At 44.8% G+C, this 21,458-nt stretch overlaps 1 long non-coding RNA gene across 5 annotated transcripts in view; it reads right to left on the bottom strand.

The window, feature by feature from the left end:
- The window catches only part of LOC106976237 (uncharacterized), a 30,364-nt gene extending 13,365 nt beyond the window's left edge, over positions 1-16,999 (bottom strand). The window contains exons 1-5 of one of the 5 annotated variants that reach the window (XR_001430442.3): positions 16,500-16,999; positions 16,221-16,307; positions 13,945-14,029; positions 13,048-13,154; positions 11,438-11,566 (exon numbers count right to left, since the gene is read on the bottom strand). This is a non-coding gene — a long non-coding RNA (uncharacterized LOC106976237). The remainder of the gene's footprint in view (positions 1-11,437; positions 11,567-13,047; positions 13,155-13,944; positions 14,030-16,220; positions 16,308-16,499) is intronic. The other 4 variants (XR_008289356.1, XR_008289357.1, XR_008289355.1 and 1 more) reach the window with 4 other exon arrangements.
- Between the last annotated feature and the right edge of the window lie 4,459 nt (positions 17,000-21,458).

Raw genomic sequence — 21,458 nt, 5'->3', positions numbered from 1 at the left:
TCCACACACCAAGCCCATGTGACACAAGCTGGGTGTCCTACAATTTAACTCAATTCTTTTTTTTCAAATTTTTTTAATCTTTATTTATTTTTGAAGGAGAGAGAGAGAGAGAGAGAGAGAGAGAGAGAGATAGCATGAGCATGGGAGGAACAGAGGGAGACACAGAAACTGAAGCAGGCTCCAAGCTCCGAGCTGTCAGCACAGAGCCCGATGCAGGGCTCAAACGCATCATGGACCGCGAGATCATGACCTGACCGAAGTCGGACACTCAACCGACTGAACGACCCGGGCGCCCCTGTTTGTTTATTTTAAAGGTGACAAAGGGAAATTGCATGCTGATTTGTTCCTTGCAGGCTGTCCTACTGGGGCTGAGGTTATAGGCATCTTTTAATCCTTCTCAGGAAGTAAACAAGAGAACAGGGAAGATTAAAACTCATGTTGCTTAACAGGGAGAATGGACTATAAAACCTGAATCCAGAGCTGTTCTTAGTCAAATTAGTCCTTTTTCTCAATCTTCAGTTAAAAGTCAGTCTTTTCTCTCTTCAGTGCTAAAAGTGATTCACAGGTTTGAAAAACGAATCCTCCATTGTAGTAGGTGCTCAATAAATGCTCTGAGTTGAAATTGAATGAAGTAAGTGGACAACGGGGCCAGGGACTTAGATTTTATGAAGTTTGGTCTCATTGGAGAATTAAGGCAAACACATTAAGGCAAAAAAGTCTGACCCATCTGACTCTGCCCTCCTAGTTGTTTCACTTTGGGCAAAGATCCCACACGTGCCCAAACAGAAGCTGGCACCAAATATAAGGCAGACCTAAACTTTCCAAAGGGGAAATCCTCCCATAGTGTTTTGGTCAACCTGAGCACAGAAAAACTTTAGTGACATAGATAAAACTGTGATATGCTTATTAAATTTATGAATTATTATACATATTTAATATCATTTATTCAATTAATTAATTTATACAAAAAATTAATTTGTAAGTATCACTGTTTTCCCACTCTATTCCATAAAACAAATCTATTCCAACTCTTCACACACCTCTTGGTCATCAGTGTCCTCATTGTCCCTGGAGCCATTTATTAGGCATTCACTCTCACTTCCATCTGGATTGTTGGGGACTCTCTTGGACCCTGCATGGGATGCGGTCACTGGACATTTTTCCCAAACTACAAAGTACCCATTCGCATAGCATTGGCCAACTCATGTTTTCACTGGTCTCTCTGACATAACTACTCACCGTTCTGCTTTTTCAAATGATCATAAAAGGTTTGTTTATGACAACTTCCAGCATCGCAAATGTGAAGTTACTTCCCCAGGAATAACTAACAAATCGGTGTTACATTTCTTCACCTTTTGCACTAAGTCAGTGATCTCCCCAAGCTTCCAAAACTAGCATGAATTAAGAGTATTTTAGGCCAAGATCTTCCTCAATCCATAATATGGTTGTTAAGCATAAAGAAATTTAGAAAGGGGCGTCCGGGTGGCTCAGTCGTTGAAGCACCCGACTTCGGCTCAGGTCCTGATCTCACAGTTTGTGAGTTCGAGACCCACATCATGTTCTGTGCTGACAGCTCGGAGCCTGGGGCCTGCTTCAGATTCTGTGTCTCCCTCTCTCTCTGCCCCTCGCCTGCTCACACTCTTTCAAAAATAAATAAACATTTAAAAAATAATAAAAAAAAAGAAATTTAGAAAGCATTGGTGTAACATGTGAGACACTGTAAGGATCCTATGATATTGTGATTTATATTAAGATATAGATATAGATACAGATATAGATTTGGTCTTTGTCCCCATTTCTGGTAGAGAACTCCTAAAACCCTTGGAATTTCCTAAGTGATAACAGGAGGAAAAAAGAAATGGGTGTCTTTTGTTATTCCTAGAAAAAGCCCCTTCAACCGTACTTGAGTTTACATTAATGAGGTGATTTTTGGAAAGTCCCAAGATGAGCTTAGGATGGGGGCTGGTTGCTGGGGGAACATTCTCACCCCTCTTTCCCCACATGCATGACCTCTGGGGAGGGGAGAGGAGCTGGAGGTTGAACTCATTGCCAGTAGCCAATGATTTCATCAGCCTTGCCTGTGTAATGAAGCCTCAATAAAAACCCAAGGACAATAAAAACCCCTGTTGCCCCCACTCGCACTCTGTCTCTTTCTCTCTCTCTCAAAAATAAACATTAAAAACCTTTTTTTAAGTAATAAACAAACCTCATTAGTCTTTCGGGGGAACAGGATTTTATTTTTTTTACTTATTCTCTGCAGTATCATATAAATTTTCTATATGAGCATGGGCTGTCTTTAATAAGAACAAAAAACCTACAATATTCATTTTTGAAAACACACAACTATTAGGCTACAGAATTCCAATTTCACTTTCCAGACTTGCATTGAACCCACCTCACAATTAAACTCTTTCCCTCCTGGGCGTCTGGGGGGACTCAGTCGGTTGAGCATGGGACCCTTGGTTTCAGCTCAGGTCATGATTTCACACCCGCATTGGGCTCTGTGCTGACAGCATGGAGCCTGCTTGGGATTCTCTCTCTCTCCCTCTCTCTCTGCCCCTTCCCCACTCATGCGTGCATTCTCTCTCTCTCTCTCTCTCTCAAAAATAAATAAATAAACTTAAAAAAAAAAAAAAAAAACTCTTTCCTTCCAATTAATCCAGGCTGAGAACCAAGCACCTGCCTGTGGGAAATACCCTCAGGGTTCCCCTCTTTTGGGATCTGTTTGCCATCCAACCCCACCTTCCCACAAGATGCCAAGTATGTGTGAAGGAAAAGGAACAGAAAAATGCTCCAAAGAGCTTGAGCTATATGTTGTGTGTGTGTGTGTGTGTGTGTGTGTGTGTGTGTGTGTGTATGAGTTCAATATTATTATGTCTGTCTGAGACTTTCCTTTAAGGCCACATTCTTACACATTTATCAAGGTCCTATAAGTTCTGTGAAATAGAGTAGAAGACCCTGTGTGACCCAGAGCAAGTCGTGCATCCTCTCTGAGCTTGAGTTTGCTCACCTGTAGAATGAGTGGTTGGATCCAAAAGGAAGGGGAAAAGAACGTGGCTTGGGCAGACAGACAGGACTGAATTCAAATCCCAACTACTTACTTCCTGTGAAGATGAAATATGATGTATACTCTGTACTGTGTAACATACACGGGTCCATCCTATATGCTAAAAAAATGGTAGCAATGGTTTTTATGATAATTACTACTACTATATATATATGAAAGAGCCTATTTCTCTTAAAATAAAACCATAAAGCACAAGACTCTCAGCTCAACTGCACAAGCTGTTCACTGCACAACTCCAGGGTGCCATCCACATAGAATACAATGTCTAGTGGTACCTTGAGAAAGCTTCATACCAATTTTAAATATTACTTTTATTAAGAATCATTGAGAAGAGTCGGTTAGTGTCCAACTTCGGCTCAGATCATAGTTTCATGGTTTATGAGTTCGAGCCCCTCATGGGGCTATGCACTGACCGTGCAGAGCCTGCTTGGGATTCTCTCTCTGTCCCTCCCCTCACCTCTCAAAATAAGTAAATGAGTTTTTAAAAAGAATAATAGAGAGGTACAGAACTTTTAGTGTTGTAGTAGGTACAGGGGAGGCTCCTTAAATTAATAAAATAGGTAATAAGAAAACTCCCTTTTTTTAAAAATTTTTTTTCTTTTAACGTTTATTTATTTTTGAGACAGAGACAGAGCATGAACGGGGGAGGGTCAGAGAGAGAGGGAGACACAGAATCCTAAACAGGCTCCAGGCTCTGAGCTGTCAGCACAGAGCCCTACGCGGGGCTCAAACTCACAGACCGCAAGATCGTGACCGAGCTGAAGTCAGCTGCTTAACCGACTAGGCCACCCAGGCGCCCCATAAACTCCCTTTTTAAAAAAGGTCCTGGACCTTCTGGTCAGGACTTGTTAAAGAGAACAACAAAACGCCAAAAATCAGAGTTCTGCCTTTATGAGTCTATCAGTCGCTCAACTATTTTTAAGAAGTTTATATCTCTATCTCTATCTAGAGAGAGAGAGAGAGCATGAGTGGGGGAGAAGGGCAGAGGAGAGAGACTGAATCTCAAGCAGGCTCCAGGTCTCCATGCTCAGCGAGGAGCCTGGTGCAGGACTCGATCCCACGACCCTGGGGTCATGAGGTCATGACCTGAGCCAAAATCAACAGTCAGATGCTTAACCAACTGAGCCATGCGGTGCCCCATCAGTCACTCATCTTTAAGTGATTTGTTCTAAGTGTCAGTAGTGAGGGACACTAGGGAGAGAGTTGCTCCTAGGCGTTTCCCTTCTCAAGCTGGGTGAAGGGCCCCAGTGCACTTGATATGGTTTTCCTACCATTAGGAAGACTGGAAAAGTTCAGAGGAGAGGTGCTGTTTGCCCCGCTCCTCACAGTGAGCAAGGTAAACGCTGCGAACGAGTAGGCCTCTGTCCCACCAAGGGCCTCAGAGGGTCTCTCCAGCAGAATGGGGCCAGCATGGATGTAGTGGAAAAAGAATTGGTTTGAGTTATTTTCAAGTCTCTTTTAAGGTCTCTTAAGTTCTGTTTGCTTTATATTCTCTCTCTCTCTCTCTCTCAATCTCTCTCCCTCCCTCCCTCTGCCCCTCTCACCCACTCGAGCTCTCTCTAAAATAAGAAAGAAAGAAAGAAAGAAAGAAAGAAAGAAAGAAAGAAAGAAAGAAAGAAAGAAAGGAATAAAGAAAGAAGGAAAGGAAGGAAGAAAGAAAGAAAGAAATTTAACAGAACTATAGTAAAAGCTTTGTTTTTCTGACCTTCTATTAACTGGAAATATCCAGTTTACTACGCATCTACTCTCCATGAGATTAACTGCTCTTCCTAGAGATGACCCAAGGCACTGAAAGATTCTAAAGTCCTGAAGTCCTGATCCTCTGAGAAAGTCTGAGTTCTACGGCACCACAATTGGGTGTGAAGCATACATTACTGCACGCCAAGTCTTCAAATGATCGCCCTTTATCAATCCAAGTAATTGATGAACCTGAACATCCCATTCCCCAAGCATGTCAGATAACAAACATTTCTCGTACTTAGTGGTGAGGCTCAACTGTGAGAGACATAGCATGGAAGGAGAAAATTTGCTCCTTCCATAGCTCAAGTAAACCTTCATGCCAAATAAATCTCTCCAAGGCCGATTTCAGATGAATGATGTTCAAGATGAAACAAAGTGATGAGCCCACATGGAAACATATATCCCTTTTCTATATACATTTATAGGCAGATGTCTCTGGAACTCAAGAAAATGCCTTTCCCTCCATCAAAATACCAACTCCCCTACAATTTCTTGGCAGTTCGCAACTAGAGCATCCTGGAGAGACTGCATTATTTTACCTCAAATGTGTAGAAACACATTGTTCTCAGAAAGCTGTGTTCAAATCTATTGAGTGTTGGCTTGTCCGATCTTTGGGGTCATCCCAGCTGTGCAGTAAATGCTGGTTTATCCTTCTGGATATCACGGAGTCATCCAAAGTCAGTGTCCACACAGAAGTTGGGAATTTGTTTGAATAACATCGTTATGCCTACAGGAACGTGAATGTCCGTGGTGGATTGACGTATAGAACATGGTTAGATGTTGACGGGCAGGATGGAGGGCAGTAGGGAGAAAAGTTAAAGCAAACAAACAAACAGGGAGGTCATCTCAGAGAATTAGGAAATCCGGATCTTTTCTTTTACAAGCCTCAGATCTTTCTGGGATTCCATGTGGCTTTCATTTCTAGCTCCTTGTCTTCTAACAAAGACAATGAGGATGGTGTTTAAACTAAATGCGAGCCCTTCCAAGAAACAAGAGCTCCTCCCTTCTCCTCTTTTAGTCTAGTAGCAGAATTTTCTTTTGCACTATTAAAAATGGCGTGGGCCACCTTTTCTCCAAAAACACACGAAGCTGTGGCATAACTCTTTCCCAAATAATTAATCTTTCCAGTGGAATCTTTCAAAGCCCCACGTTTCCTGTTATTTTATACAGCTGCAATTTGTAACTGGAGCTCCTGCCCAGTGTTCCATGGGCAGAGCGCCAAATCCCCTACATTTCACCTACCAAGGTGCCCCGCACAAATAATCCTTAACCGCAAGTTAAACAGTTAGGTCCTGTTCTAGCCGAAAAGAAAAGCCCAAGGAACAAAAGACTTTTAACATGTTTCTGTGTTAAAATTTTAGTGGATGCTCACAATATTTTATTTTCCAGCGTCAACATTTGGAAGTATCACCATGACGCCACAATAAAAGAAGTTTCAAACATGGATTGGTTCTTGTGTCAGGCTATTATTTGTGGATCACAAAAGTGACACCCTTTTCGTTATCTGGAAGCCAGAAACACTGAACTGCTGTGTCAGACCAGCCTTGTTTCCTTCCTTGTCTATGAGCTGGAGGACCAGAGCTAAGACTGGCTGGAGGGTAAGTAGAGAGGCAGAAGTCAGGAGGTTGGCTGTGACCCCCTTCCTTCTCTTTGCATTTCACCTCTTCCCTCCACCCAGTTATCATTTCTCCAAGCTGCCCGTGAGGGAAGTTCTCTCAAGATCACTAAGTTGGGAGTTTCTCCTATTTTAAACTCTCTCTATTCTCCTTCCTACCTTTCCAACTCTCATCACACATTTCTGCATATAACCTGCCTCCTAGTTTTCAAAAATTGAAGCCATTGAACCAGACCCTCAACTTCTGGCTGCAGCCCCACCTACCCTGACACCATCCCCCTTCCTTTCCTCCCATCCTGGCTGATGCTTTCTACCCTAAGGTCAGGCCCTGGGTTCCGGATCCCAGCCCCTCCTTTCCTCTCTCGAGCCTGACACTATAACATGTCTCTTCTCCCCTGTATACTCATCCTTCTCTGACACTGAATCGCTCCTATTTACACTTAAACATACTCAAGTCCCTCTTAAGATAACACAAAGGCACCCATCTCAACCCACACTCCCTTCCTGCTATATTACTCCTTCCCAGTAAAACTTCTCAAATAGGTTATTATGCTACTCTTCATTTTCATCATTTTCCCTCACTCCTCAGCCCCATTACTTTGGCTAAAATGACTAATGGCCACCATGTTGCTAAGGCAAAGGACTCAGTACTCACCTTTCCTAGTCTCCCTGGGACCCTTCTCTCCTGAAACCCTCTTCCCTGGGTTCTTCTTGTTTTCCTCCTACTCCTGCCCTGTTCTTTCTTTACTTTCTTTCCATTACCATCCTTCTCCACAGAGCTATTCAATGTTTCTGTTTCTTAAGCTAAAAATGATTTTCTCACTCCATATTCAGTCACTACCATCCACATCGATAACGCCAATTATCAGACTCATATATTCAGTTGCCTACTCAAAATCTTCACTTGGACTTCTCGTAGCCCCAAGTTCAAACCCCAAGTCATAATCTTTCCTCCTAAACTTGATTCTCTACCTCAGATTCTTATCTCAGCAAATGATGCCACCATCTACCGGTTGCTCAAGTCATAAACCTGACATACTTGGTAACTTGCTCTATTTCTCAAATCTAACCATTCCCTTAGGCCTGGTGATTTCACCTCCTAAAATTTCTCATATCCATTCACTTCCCTCCATTTCCACAGCCACCACCAACCATGGGCATCATCTGCTCTCTTCTGGACCATTTCAATAGCTTTCCAACTGGTTTCCATACATCCATTCTCAACGCTCACTTAACTGTTCTCCACAACGTTGCTACACTATGTCACTCTCTTGCGTGGATTCTTTTAATGGTACGTAGGACACAATATCTGTGTGCCTCTCAGACCCCCTGGACTCCTTCCTTTTATTTCTCTGGGTTGGGTGTTTCACATACACCTCAACTTCCAGGTTTGGTTGAAATGCCCCACCTTGGTCATGACCACTGAGGGGCTGAGTGATGTACTCAGCACAGGGGAATTAGCTTTCAGTAGAGTGAAACATGAACAATGGGCAATGGAAGCTGGGAGAATACTAGGCAGATAAATCACTCCCTCCTTTGTCTCTGATAAGAAATGCTCTGAAATATGGTTTTCCTCGTAAGCTTTCTGGAGAAATTCTGTATGCTGGACAAACACACCACTTTAGTCTTCAACTCAGAATTGACTTCCTAGAGGTCCCAAGTAAGACAAATGTGTAGGATAAAGACCAAAATATTTACCCAAGACTCTACATGGATTGATTCCTACCTACTTCTGTAGTCTCTCTCATCTCCTATCACTTTCCCCTTATTTTTCTATCTTCAGCTACAGTAGAGAGTTTTCTATTCGTGCCAGATCCTCACATGCCAGAAAGTTTATCTGGAAAACTCCTCCTTTCCACGCACCCACCCCCTCCTTCACCTGGCTAGCTGTTTTCCAGCAGATCTGTGTCACTTCCTTCACTTCCTTCCAAAGGAAATCTCTGTGGTCCTCTCCCTGCTCCTGCTCCTGCTCCCCACTTTTTTCTGTTTCCATTGCTAGGGACTATCAATGATCTGTGTCAGGGTTTGACTAGTGTCTGCCCCCTCCCCACACTGATTGTAAATTCCATGAGAGCAGAGACAGCATCTGCCTTGACCCCTCCTTTGCATCCCCAGAGCAGAGCCTAACACTCAACAACATATACGGAGTAAACAAGCTCTTCAGATCCAACTCTCCTGTTTTATAGCTGGAGAAGCTAAAAGCAAAGAGATGAAGGGATTCATTCAATTGAGCCCATCAGTGGTAGAGCTTGGCTGTTCTTATACATTCTTTTTCAATTGAAAATCATCCTTCTTAATTCTGGAAAAAGACACGTAACAGACAGATCAATGAAACAGAATAGAGAATCCAGGAATAGACCTCAATACCTCTGTCACATACAAAAAGTACTCATCCTCATTCATAATAAAATAAATGCAAATTAAAAATGAGGTGAAGGGGTGCCTGGGTGGCTCAGCTGGTTAAGCACCGACTTCGTCTCAGGTCATGATGTCGTGGTTTCCGGGTTCAAGGCCCACGTGGGGCTCTGTGCTGACAGCTCAGAGCCTGGAGCCTGCTTCAGATTCTGTGTCTCCCTCTCTCTGCCCCTCCCCTGCTCGTGCTCTGTGTCTCTCTGTCTCTCAAAGATAAATAAAGGGTACAAAAATTTTTTTAAAAACGAGGTGACTTTTTTGTATCTTTCGAATTGGCAAAATTCATAAAATTTGGTAATTTCCTCTCTTGGAGAAGGCACTCACCAGTAAAGCGCCAAATATATAAGAGTAAATATGTAAGCGTTTGTGAAGTACGTATTTCAATTGTATTCTTTCATGAATGACAGTGTGACATTATAATAGGTACAAAATCACAAGAGCACATGGTCTCTGCAATGCGACTAGCAGTTCAGCTTTGGGGTATTTATCCTACAGATGCATTCGCCCAGAAAATAATAATAAAAACATACAGTTTATTCATTGTAGCATTATTTGTAATAGCGAAATATTTAATGTGCATTATTTAGGGACTGGTGAAGTCAATTATGGTATTTTCACACAGAGGCATAGTATGTAGCTGTTTAAAAAAGAATGAGGTAGTTCAATCCTTCTGAATTCCATATTGCTATCTGTGACTATTGCATATTTCCATTGTAGGAATATTCCATATCCCTATATATTCCATATTTTTGTATATACTAATGTGGGACCCTTTCTGCAATATACAAGTAAAAACCGAGGTGGCCAGTAGTTATATAATTGAGCCCCCATCTGGGTTAAAATGAACAAAACCTACAAATAAAACCAACTGCATTGTTAACGAAACTCAGTGAGGTCAATGCCTTCTTACAGTTTGTCTCTCTTACATTGAATAGCAAATACTCCATTAATATTTTTTATGAAGTTCGATAAGAAGAAACGACGTAAGGGGAAGGGGCAAAGGGAAAATGGACAAGTAATCATTGTTTATGCTTGTTTGCCAGTTGGGTGATATCTCATCGAAAGAGAAAGTGAAATCTGCCCGTCAGTATGATGGTTTTAGATCATCTGCGGATTTTTGTTGTTCTCCATGAATTAGTTAGCTATTCCCCATGGGAATTGAAGAGTTGTGTGTCCTTGATTGTATCAACTCCTTTCTACCTCAACGAGAAAAGAAAAGATACTCAGTAAAGCTTTGTCTACCCAACGCTTATTCAGATCAGGTCTCTGTTATTTGCATGTCCTCACTACTGGATTAACCCGATTTCTCACTCACGTATCACATCAGGAAAATCAAATGAAAAGATGCTTATGAACTGGCAGAAAGCTTGGCTCATGCTAAAGAAACAGGTATAATTTGATTAAATCTAGGATTTCGTATTGCTGCCTGCATGTTCTTTTGGAAGACATATGACTATATAGCTTAGACCTGGGAAGTACTAACTGTGAAATCTGGCTGATGCCAAAGTAAATATCTGCATGTTTTCCTGTCGAAATGCTCAGTGTGTGTGCTCGCCCTGCCTCAGTGGGGACATTACTGCTGCAGAGGCGCTTATGTTATTTTTTCCTGGAAGGCTTTTTTTCTAAAGTAGTATTCAAGTGTGTCGATATGAAACATGTTTTCTAGTGTGACAAAGGCCCAGTGATATTAATAACATCAGGAAGCTGTTGTCTTCCTATCCTGAAATCACTATCTTAAAGGCAGTGAGAGTCTTTTCCACTCACCAGAGAGCAGGTAAAGGGATTTTTGCAGGATTAGCCTTGACCCTTTGGCTTCATCTTAGATAGATAGATAGATAGATAGATAGATAGATAATAGATAGATGCAGATGGACAGACAGACAAGACAGACAGGCAGACATAGAAGATACATATGTAGGTAGTACACAGCATTGCTTTAACTAAGGAGAGGTCTGGAATGAAGACTGCGTTTCTCAGCTTCTCTTGTGGCTGAGCAATAACATGTAAATGATACTTTTGAATGGGTCTTTCAAGGACTTAAAGGAAGCTGAATCTGTTGGGATGAGTCCATTTCTCATCCTTTGGGTTTGATGGCCTGTTAGAAGGCTACTGCAGCACAGAGATGAATAAGGCACAGCCCCTCTCCTTGAGGCATTTATAATGAATCGCACATTAAAGGTATGAAATGACCAGAATACAGAAGAAAAAGGAATTGATTCTGTGTGGAGGAAACCCACAAGGCTTCACAAAGAGGATCCGGTCTAAGCTGGGCTTTACAGAATGGGTTATAATAATAAAATCTCAGATTTGTTAAAGACTTACTATGTTCCAGGCGGTGTACAAGATGCCTCCCAGGCATTATCTCATTTACTCTATGTGACAGCCCTGTGAGGAAGGTATATGATTATCCCCATTTTACAGATGAAGGAACTGAGGGGCAAAGAGGTTAAATGACTTGCTGAAGATTAGAGAGGTTGTAAGTGGCTGAGCCAAGGTCCAAACCTCAGCCCATCTGATGTTCCTAAAGCTCAACCCCCAGGATTCGGTGGTGTGGACCGACATGGATGGAGAGATGGGGAGAAAAACACATACAGGCTTCTCACCTCCATCATGAACTCCAGTAACAGTCAGTGCAGGCAATTCAATCCAAGCGGGTTGTTAGGTAGAGATTAGGCCAGTATTGCCTAAAGTATGTCAGCATATTTGGCAGAACATCAGTCTTTTAAGATGCTCTGCAAAAACGTTAAAAAAATGAAAATAAACAAAAGACTTACACACATTAACATATAAAGGTCCTGAGAAGGCCTATGGTAAAGAAACATGCTTAATATTATTTTATTTTTTTAATGTTTATTTATTTTTGAGAGAGAGCATGAGCAGGGGAGGGGCAGAGAGAGAGACAGATAGAGAGACAGAGAGACAGAAGATTCGAAGCGGGCTCCTCGCTAACAGCCATGAGCCTGATGTGGGGCTCGAACTCACTAACCATGAGATGGTGGCCTGAAATCAAGAGTGGGACGCTTAACCAACTGAGCCACCCAGGCGCCCCAGAACTCTCTGATTATTGTACTGACTCAGTTTTATAAGCAAGTGCCAGCACCAAGCAATCACATGCTACAAAAAAAAGCACAATAGTTGATAGTTCTTTTCTAAAACACTGTTAAAGAATTGAAGCCCTCTTAATAATTCAGCCTGAAAAACACTGGGCGGAATTATGTTCAGTCCTTCCCTCTCAAGATGTCTTTGGCTAGTGCAGGTACTAATAACTGGATTGTACTACCTTTTTTTTTTCCACTTGACTTTCCCAATAGAAACAAAATAGAATCCCATTAGCACCCCAGGAATACACTTTCTGAGGAACATATTTTGAGAAAGCCTGCTTTAGACAAAACAACCAGTTGAAAGAAGGCTTCACTTTGCGTGACTGTTTCGGTATTGAATAGCTATAGCTTTGGACTCTATCTGGGTTTTTTTTTTTTTTTTTTTTAAAGTCATCACATTCTAAACGGAAGGACTTCATAACCAGTCCTAGTTGTGACTCCTACTATGTCTGTGATACTAAACCATGCACACACACATAAACACACATGCACAAAATACTACAAAGCTTAACACAGGGTAACATGGCTGTAAAGTTAAAATCAGATCAAAACCATATGAAGCAAGTGACTAGGTTATTCGAGGCCTATTGGAAGGAGATGAATCTAAAAGAGATGCTTGCTGTATAGAGATGCAAAGTGACAAAGTAATAAACCATAAAGCACAACAGCAATTTAGTTTCCCCGTCTATGACAGCAGCTAAAATGAACACCGCATGCCAGGACACTGCCAACGGTATCTTCTAAATTAAAGAAAAGAAGAAATGATTTCATTCATTGATGCTTCAATGGCTAGCTAAATATTTATACACCCCACAAGCACTGTACTCAAAATTTACAGTAGCAAAGCAGCCTGCAGCAACCAAAATATTGATTGAGTCATAAAAACGCGAGGTTATTAACCCAAATATCTTCTTGCTTTGTATAAAACTAATTGCCAGGCCAGGGAATGCAATTTCTGAGACAATTACCAGGAATGGGGGCTTTAATGACTTTCTCTTACTCTTTGCATAAATAAACAGTAGCTGCCCAATCCAGGGCACTGGATGAGTTTCCTTCGGCAGCTCAGAGTTAATCAAACTCATTTCTCGCCGTGTGCCCAGGTGATTCTTTACCTGAAGCTAGGCCCCGTGTGCTTCGGCAAATGTGAAATGTGTGTTCCTGAAACCGTATACATCCTCGGGCCAACATCCTATCTGATGATACATTATCAACCGTAAAGCTGTGTGAAGGAAAACAAACATAAGCGTAAACTGCCAAACGACGAAAGCCATCTCTATTACAAAAAGCCGGCGTAGTCATCTGCTGGTGTGCGTGGAAAGCAGAAACTCCAGGCAGCCTTGGGGTCAGCAGGGGAAGGTGTCAGGGAAGACTTGGCAGTTAGACGGTGTGCTTCCTGCCCGGGGCCAGGCACCCCTCCCCCCACGTATCTCAGAACATAGCCAGGCGTGGTCTAGCTAGTGGCTACAGGACAGGATGGACAAGGAGGAGTCAGGACCTGGAAGCAAATCTTCCTCCTGGAGCGGACGGGCTCCGGGGAGACACGACCAGCTGAAGGAGCAGGGAGAGTAGAGCTTGATCTCTGGAAGTGCGGTTGTGAAGCCAACTTTGGTAGTGCCCGCAAGGAGTCCGGGTCGGGCAGCTCCACACAGAGCAGTGGAGATGTCCCAAAAGACAAGCAAAGTATGAGAGTCAATAATCCTGGAGTGGGTGATATTCAGAAATCCAGGAAGAGGGCCATTTACCCTGGGGAGGTAGATCGGCAGGAGCCAGGACCCAGGCACAGGCTGTAGGGAGGGCTTCTAGGTAGGCAGAGGCCCAGGTTAGCAGAACCAGACAGGACCCCAATGTTTTGGTTGGAGTATAAGCTGGGTATTGTTGCTGTTACAAAGACACCCGACATAGCATGCCTTAAATAGTACAGAATCTCATTCCTCTCTTGTGCAACTGCAGCAGTGAAGGACACCATGGCTCCGTGAGGTTGCCCAGGACCCCAGGACCCCTCTGCTCACCGTGTCCACCCTTGTGTCTGAGACGGCTGCTCCGGGAGTCCTCTCTGCTTGGTCACGGCATGCTGACCAGCACCGTGATGGAGTTCTGGGCAGTGGGAAGGGAAAAGAAAACAAGGCAGTGGTGGAGAGAGGGGTAAGACACTTTATTTTGAAACCCGGGAAGCAGAAATTATGCACATCACTTCTTTTCTTTTTTTAAATAGTTTTTTTAAGTTTATTTATTTTGAGAGAGACAGAGTATGAGCAGGGAGGGGCAAAGAGAGAGAGAGAGAAAGAGAGAGAATCCCAAGCAGGCTCTGTAGGGTCAGTGTGGAGCCTGACACAGGGATCAAACTCACGAAGCTGTGAGATCATGACCTGAGCTGAAATCAAGAGTCAGAGCCCACTGAGCCATCCAGGCGCCCCCACACACCACTTCGACTCGTGGGCCAAACGTGGTCACGTGGCCACTCCCAGTTGTCAGAGGAACTGGGAGATGAAGTCCCTACCTATGTGGTAGGGAGGAGGGTGGTAGTAGTAGTTTCTTGTGGCTCCTGTAACATAGTAGCAAAAACTTGGCGATTTAAAACAACAGAAAGTGATCCTCTATGGTTCTGGAGGACGTATGTCCAAAATCAGTATCACTGGGCTGGAATCAAGGTGTGAGGGCGGCTCTTCCTGTGGAAGCTCCTGGGGGAGGATGCCTTCCTTGCCTCTTTCAACCTCTGATGCCTGCTGGCCTTCCAGCATTCTGTGATTTGTGGCCACATCTCTCCATTCCCTGCCTCTGGAACCAGATCGGCTTCTCTTCTGTCCAGGTAAAAATTTCCCTCTACCTCGCTGTTACAAAGATACACGTAATTGCATTTTTAGGCTCCTTCCAGATCATGGAAATCCTCAATCACATCTGCAAAGATCTGTTTTCCAAGTAAGGTAACACTCGGAGGTTTCAGGGATTAGAAACTGATATTTGGGCCGGGGAAGGGGCGCACATTATCCAGCTTGCTACAGGGGTACTCTATTGCTAAGAGGAAAAAGGAGAAAACGGTCTCTGCATCACTCAGCAATCAGAATCAGGAAACTCTGATCAATGCCGTGAAACCCACTCAGGGCTGAGTACCAAAGAATCTGTGTCTAGCTCTTCAGGTTTTCCTGGCTTGGCTCTAGACTGGTCTGGAGCCTGCACTGGGGCCAAGTCAGGCAGGTAGCCCTGGCCCTAGGGAAAAGAGGGCCACTAAGCAAAGGCAGTGTGTGCCTTGTAAACAGTATCACCCATAGAGAGAAACTTGGTAAGTGCTACCCAAGGACACATAGGAGGTTCTCAGACCAATAAATCAGTACCGAGGCCTCAGCAAAGCACTGTTTGCAGATCACAGCCCCTTAAGACAGAAAATGCCTTCCACCTTCACATCCCTCACCCTCCTCACCCCCGAAAGGCCCCAACAGTCCAGATGCTTGTAAGTGAAATGGCGAAACCCTCTTTCACCTACTCCCCCTGTTCCACTCCCCAGAATTAACCATTGTTTGTTAACAGTTTGATCCTTCCTGACTTTTCTTTTTCCCCCTGACTTTTCTTTATGTGTTTATAAACGCACACACAGAGGGAAATACAATGGTGCCTTTTTACATAAAGAGGATTGTGCCATACATGTGTTTTATTTATTCACTTAATAATATGTCATAGACATCATGGCTTGTCAACGATAATAATAAATTCAGTACTCACACGGTGCCGGGGGAGATGCTGAGCACTTTCCACATTTTTTATTTCACATCTCACACCACCTTAGTAAGTAGGTACTATTATTTTCCTCTCTAAATGATGACCGACATTCACAGGGAGCTCAAGTGACTGGCCCAAGGTCACACAGTCGGTGAGTGACTGAGCTAGGGTCTGAACCCGGCTTGCTACTACCTGGACCCCCATCTGCTAGCATACTTTGCTATCACACAGACGTCCTCGGAAATCTTGTCAGGCGGCTCTTCCGCCTACATCAGCCGTGGCACCAGACAAGCTTAACTTTTGCATCACCACCTCTTAGACTTCCCTGGAAACTGCAGTGGTCCCCCTGGTTACTGGACAGCTGGCTGTCTTGTAGGGCACGTGGCTTCAGCCACCCCAGTCTGTGCTGGGAGGGAACCCTCAATTCTGTTCCAGCGTTTGCACCTGCCCTGGTTCCAGTCCCTTGGCGTCTGCCCCTCGGTCCCTACCTTCTCTCTGCCTCTAAGTTTGCTCTCTTAAACCCTAGCGGGTTTGGCCCAGCATCTGTCACCCTGCTCAGATAAGCTGGCCTTACCTGGCACCTTCTGCTGGAAAATCTACGATCGTGAATGGTAGTTTTTGACTCTTCCCTAGGGCTCCGAGCGGGCGCTGCTGCTTTCTGCTGCAAAAGCCAATAGAAAGTCTTTGTAATCATCAACCTTTCCTCCTGGGTCTCCCCGTTGGCCTGAAGCAGCCAGTGAGGGCCTGGTACCAGTGAGACCTCTGCTCCCCTTCTGGACCATTACCATGGAAACAGATGCCGTAGAGAAACCACATCCCCCTTCCTGTCTGTTCGCATTCCCCAGGTGCTTACCTTCTCGGGAGCTCCGTCCCTCTCAGTTTCCCCGTTGCCTGCCTTCCTACCATCGAAACCTTCTCTCACGCACGGGCAGGTGGAAATGGCTGAGAATGTAGGTGCCCAGCCCAGCATCTTCGGTCTTCCTTGTGGACAGCAGGACTCCAGTGTGCGGCTGAGCAGTCCCTGCTGATCGACACAGACACAGACACGGGTGTTGGTTAGTGGGGCAGAGAGGCTTTCCCCTTCAGAGAATTTGAGGCTTGTGGTCTGATCCCAGACCTTTGGAAGCTAAGGGTGTGCCGAGGCAGAAAAAATTACTCTGAGGTGCCAGGAGAAAAGGCCTGTTATCTCAGCTCTGCCTTGGTGCAGCTGCTTCCGGTGAGCCCTGCTCACAGTCCCGCCCTTGCCAAAGCCGGCCTCCTGGCCTGTCACCGTGTGGTCTTTTCTCCTTGACCTAGTTGCCTCAGGCCTCACCAACTTGAGGACAAAGCAAAGAAAGCAAAGAGGTTGCCACAGAACGGGCCCCTGAGGCACGGCAGTCTCAGGATGAAGTCCGGGCAGAGGTTCCGGGTGACCCGTTGACCTCCCGTTGACCTCCCACCAGCTCCACCCCAGACCCACTGAATCTGAATCTCTGGAATGGGACCCATAATGTGTTTTAACAAACCTCCCAGGGAAGTCTGAGGCATGCTCAAGTTTGAGAACCGTTCTCCTGTGGCTCCTGATCCTCTCTCCTCGAAGGAAACAGGTCCACTTCCCTCACAAGACTAAGGGACTTTTTCCTGGGTAGTTGTGGTTTGTCACTTTAGACAAGTGGCCAACCCTTGCGAGCCCATGCCCAGATCTGTGGGCCATGTGCCAAACTTTTCTGTACTCTGTTATGAGAAGTCAGGTATCTACCAGAGATAAGGAAGGAACTTAAAGCATTGCCCCTCTCAGGGGTACTGTTGTTTTATGAGGCCAAGACAACTAACAGTGGAATCTCAGGCTTTGGAAGGAGAGGGATTTAGGGGAGATAGCACGGTTTTCATGGTTCTCTTAAAACCAACATGTTGAGAGGGTCCCCTTGTTGTCAGAAAGGAACCCAGGCTTTGTCATGCCCCATGTGTATAGTTTTGTGCCACTTAGGCTCAAGTCAGACTTTTGATAACCACAACCTTCTAGAACTCAGGGCTGGAGTGGGAGCCAGGGCCAGATCATGAAGGGCCTTAAAGCCATTTCTTTTATTTAAAAAACATTTTTTAAAATGTGTTATTTATTTTTGAGAGAAAGAGAGAGACAGAGCATGAGCAGGAGAGGGGCAGAGAGAGAGGGAGACACAGAATCTGAGGCTCCAGGCTCCAAGCTGTCAGCACAGAGCCCGACTTGGGACTCGAACCCATGAACTGTGAGATTGCAACCTGATCAGAAGTTGGATGCTTAACTGACTGAGCCATCCAGGCACCCCTGAAAGCCATTTATAAAAGTTAGTCTTGGGGTCCCTGGATGGCTCAGTCTGTTCAGCATCTGACTCTTGGTGTGAGCTCAGGTCATGATCTCACAATTCATGAGATCGAGCCCTGCTTCAGAACTCTCTCTTAGGACTCTCTCTCTCTCCCTCTCTCTCCGCCCCTCCCCTGCTCTCTCTCGCTCTCAAAATAAATAAATAAACTTAAAACAATAAAATAAAAGTTGGTTTTTACCCTAAGAATATTGGAGGAGCCATGGAACGCTTTTAGGCTTACGAATGCCACGCTCAGATTTAGAGGTGAGAGACAGCTCCTGCTTCCTTGCAAAGAATGGATTGGAGTGGGGCAGAGTGGGGTCAGAAGGACTGAATGCTCAAAAACCACTTAGGGACACAGGTGAGAGAGAATGGCAGCTTGAATTAGGGCGTTGGCTGTGGTCATAGAGAGAAGTGGACAGATTTTAGAAACATTAAATACGGACAAGAGAAGGAAAAAGGACAACTCACTGCGTGCTAAGAAGTGTCCTGAACATTGACATCTAAAACTTACAGTGACAGCTTTATGAGGTCTCTACTACCACAATCTTTGTTTTACAGACAAGGAAACTAAAGCACAGAGAAGCTAAATGTCATGGCCAAATAGTTTCTGACTGGTTGAATGTAAGAGAGAGAGGGAAGGAGGAACGAGTAAAAGATGACACTTGGTTGCTGACCTGAATACCAGGTAGATATATTGGTGCCACTTGCTGAGATGGGGCGCGTGTGAGGGGAGGCAGGTTGCAGGGGGGAGAGAGACAGGGAGGTCTCCCTTGGACTTGGGTTCGAGAGATGGAGCTCTTCAGCTGTTTCTCCTTAACATGCTTTCCCAAATAAGCCACTGTGATGCAATTTATGCATTTTTATCAGAAAGGGTTATGATGAAAAAATATGCAGGTGTTGGGAGGGGGTGGGTTTCAGTGAATTACTGGTATGGCTTGTTTTTAGGGCTCTTGGGTTCAGCCTCTGCTTTGGGATTACTATCCCTGAAACATGAGAGATAAAGCCTTTGTCTTTTCCTTGGTAGCTGCTACCTCAGTGCATTGAATTCTCTGGTTTTGCATGTATGGCCACTTCTTTGGAAAAGGATTCTTCACCCAAGAGACCAAAATGAATCAAGTAAATATGTGTTTAGACAGTTTCTAAAAATCTGTAGTTTAACCCAAGAGACCAGAAAGGTTCCTGTCTCCTAGGTAAACAGCAATTAAATGGTGTATTAAAATGTATATTATGTACCCGATTGGTCCACCGGGTAATTATGCATTTCAGGAATATCTGGAAACATGTGTTCTGCTTCCCTCAGCACTGTTTCAATCCATCAAGTAACTGTATACTTAGAACATGTGTTCTGCATAGTAAGAGTCGTTTTATAAACCCCTCGTTAAAGGGAACCAAACTAAAAGGCATTAGCTGCAGACCATTTTTCAGGAGTGTTTATGCCAACCAAACGTAGACAAAGGAAAACAAAACTATAGAGGCAAAGTCGTCCGCCGTGGACCGTCCCTGACTGGCTGCGGAAACTCAAGGGTGATCCTGGACCGTGAAGAGAGCAGATGTTGGGGCTCACTTGGACACCTTCTGGAGTGAGGCTAGAGGATGTCAAAAAAGAAAACAGGGAGAAGGGTTATAGCACAGGCACAGGTTACAGCCCCAAGGGAAAAATTCACACTTCCCCTGAAGAGAATGAAAAGCAGGTGTTCTCTTGGCTGGTTGGCAACGGAGAAGCAGTGGGCCAAGGTCCAACTCTTTCGAGGGTGTTGTGTTTGCCAAAGGGTTGGAGCAGTTGGGCACTTGGGGTCGGTGGGGATGGGGGGACACAAGAGGAGAAGGAGCAGCAGGACGCCCCTATTAAACCTGTGGCCTGGGGCCAATGGGTTACCCATAGCTGCCAAGGCTTCTGAGATCTCTTGGCCTCACCACTGTTGTCCAGGAGACAGCAGCATGCACAACACTTTCTTTTCCCTTGTATTTCAGTCTCTCCTTAGTATTCCTAAGTGCTGTTTGCAAGTTAACTCCTGCAGGCTGCAAGGAAGCAAGGATGCACCGAACTTTTCCTGGTCTGAGAGTCTCTCCGAGCCCTTAGCTATTAAATAGAAGGAACCAAGCCTTCCTCGAAACGCACTGGATTTAGTGGAAATGGGGAACTAGAAACTTGGAGCCCTGGAGGCATCACCTGTATCATAAAGGCCGGAAGAGCTGTGACACAGGAGGGGAGATGGGCTTAGGAACTTAAGATCCTACCTGGAAGGGCTGTGTGCAGAGTTAACTCGCTGAGGACCAAGGACACCAGGCTATAGGAGAGAAGCAAAGCAGACCAAACCAAAGGTAGGCAAACAGGAAGGTGGAATAATAGGGAGGGTCCAAACGGAAGTAATAACCGGAGGGGAAATTTCAAAGTGCAAAAGAGAGGAAAGGAAAAGGAAAACTTTCAGAGAAGTCAGGCAGTGTCAAAATACAGGCTTTCGTGGGGGTTGATTGATGATTTGCTTGCTTTTAAGTTCACCGGTGGTGGAGACAACATTTTCCCTCTGTGTATAGAGAGGAGAATTCTCTCTGTCAGAATGGTGGCGGCATCCCTCTTGCTTTAATTGTCGTATTATAACAGTGCAAAACAGTAGCTATTATCTGGGAACTGGGGAATTCTTTTGACGTTGTTTTTGGACCCAGTCCTAATCAGTTTTGAAGTATGACACAGATGCATTCTCCTAATGTGTAAGGTCTAAAGTCCTCGATGCTGCTGTCTGAGGAAGGAAACAGGCTGTGTGAAATGCCCGAGTGGGTCTTGGCCAGCTCCTACAGCCTGAAGAAATAACCGTGTCTGCGGACACAGTAAAGCAGGTAAAGGCTGCCAGGTGGCCTTGGACTTCATGATGCATTACGTCCTTGTCACCATCAACGGTGTCACTGCCCTGGGTGGTCGGGTAGGAGTGCTGACCCCACTTCGTCGTCTAAGAGCCCTCAGCTGTTGGGCTCCTACTGGGTACAAGCATCGCCTTGGCTGCATCATATTCACCATGCCTGATCCTTACAACCACTTTGCAAGGTAGACTTTATCTGCTTCATTTAACGAAGGGACAAAACTAGCATGATCTTGGGCTCCTAAGTGAATTTAGTCTTCCGTGCTGCCTGCACAGCTACCTTGCTGAACTGTGTTTTATGGGCTCATTCTTCACAGGACACCAGCTTGTCACCCATCCACACCGTATTCCTGTCTGGAGGGGGTGAGCAGGTCAGTAAGCTGTGAGATGAAGAATACAGAGATCAAAGGCACCCTGATGGGGGCAGGGTCCAGTCCAGGACACTGGAAAGGGCCCACTCCCCAGGGTCCATTTGGTCATCTGCCACATGTCCAACACCTGCTGGGTGCTGGGTGCTGCATGGGACATAAGGGAATCCTTGTGGCCTGTTCAGGAGATGAGTCATGAGAAACCTCTCCATCAGCCAACTAGTGTTTCCTGAGCGTTTATTTCGCTACGTGCTGGATAAGGCCT

Source organism: Acinonyx jubatus, chromosome A3, assembly GCF_027475565.1.
Source record: "Acinonyx jubatus isolate Ajub_Pintada_27869175 chromosome A3, VMU_Ajub_asm_v1.0, whole genome shotgun sequence".
NCBI lineage: Eukaryota > Metazoa > Chordata > Mammalia > Carnivora > Felidae > Acinonyx > Acinonyx jubatus.
This window is presented reverse-complemented; position numbering and strand designations above follow the sequence as displayed.